The following is a 1414-nucleotide window of genomic DNA, read 5'->3' as shown; positions in this document are numbered from 1 at the left end:
CTGTAGACCAGGCTGGTCTCGAACTCACAGAGATCCGCCTGCCTCTGCCTCCCGAGTGCTGGGATTAAAGGCGTGCGCCACCATCGCCCGGCCAAGCCTTGTCATTATTTAGAATCACACATGTTAAGGTTTATTTTTATTTCATGTGCATTAGTGTTTGCCTGCGTACATGTTTGTCTCAAGGTGCCAGATCCCCTGGATTGGAGTCACAGACAGTTGTGAGCTGCTGTGTGGGTGCTGGGAATTGAACCTGGGTTCTCTGGGAAAACAGTGCTTTTAACCACTAAGCCATCTCTCAAGCCCCAAGAATATATTTTTACCTTAGGAGAATCAGGCTCCCAGAAATTAACTCAGCCACGATCACTGAGTATCCAAGGTTCAGTCTGGTGTCTGTGGGCTGTTTTCTCAGAACCCAGGTGTTGCTTGAGCTTAAATTCAAGGTGCCTGTCTACAGGTCAGCTGTGGTTATAGGAGGAGGAGGACACAGACTTCTTCTTCGTGGGAAATCACATGGATTGATGCCTTCCTCTTCTTCAGCCAACTTTAAGCCAATACAGATTTAGCTACTTATTTTTGTGGGAGGGTCCCTGTAGGCTTTACATCAGGTGGGTCAAAACAATCATGGTGGGTAAGAATGAAACTCGGCTCAGCCCAGTTTTGGTAACCAATGATGGGCCAAGACTTCTTGGAGTCTGACCCAGATCATTTTACTTTTGTCATATTTAATCACAGCACATTTTGGAAAAAGTATTCAGATAACAACTCAGCCTCAGGAGTATGACAAAGCTTAAGACATGTTTACATTGAAGTTCTTAGCAAAGTACATATGACTTCATCCCCAAGATGGTTTCTTGTTGTCTTAGAAACAGTGCTCAGGATAAGGGTGTCTGAGGTCAACAAACACCTGCAGGAGTCATGATAACATAGAAGTCACTTAGGCTGTTGTAAAGTACAAATGACATCTTTCAAGGATGTTTCCTGGTTTAGAAGTAAAGCTCAAAGTTTCAGGGGGAAAAGTCTGGGATAAATAAAGTCTGGGGCCTATAGGCGGAGCCTGTCTCAGCAGGTAGCAAAGGATTGTCAGTTTGTAAACTGTATTTGCCTCCAGCATTCCAGGAAACGGCTAAGTATTTACTCCCTTTGGAGAGATCAGCTGTATTTCCAGGGCTTAGCTGGGTGCACAAGGCCTTTTTGCCCTCCACATATTTTCTCTGATTTAAACCAATCCTCTTTTCTAATGGGAAACTATAAGGGATACTAATATGGTAATTAAAAATAATTAGAAGAAGCCATAAATAAAGGACAGTGAGCTTATAATTCGCGATCCTAGAGAAGCTAATTAGAAGGTGAATCCAAAGACAAACATATAGGCATCCTCCTGAATATTAACCTTCATCAGGCGATGAAAGGAGAC

At 43.4% G+C, this 1414-nt stretch overlaps 1 protein-coding gene across 3 annotated transcripts in view; it reads left to right on the top strand.

Annotated features, from left to right (window-relative positions):
• Ipo8 (importin 8) overlaps positions 1-1414 on the top strand; it is a 64227-nt gene that overhangs the window by 16578 nt on the left and 46235 nt on the right. The window lies entirely within an intron of this gene.

This window comes from Microtus ochrogaster, assembly GCF_000317375.1.
Source record: "Microtus ochrogaster isolate Prairie Vole_2 chromosome 14 unlocalized genomic scaffold, MicOch1.0 chr14_random_2, whole genome shotgun sequence".
NCBI lineage: Eukaryota > Metazoa > Chordata > Mammalia > Rodentia > Cricetidae > Microtus > Microtus ochrogaster.
Note: the sequence above shows the minus strand (reverse complement) of the source record. Positions and strands in the feature narration are given on the sequence as shown.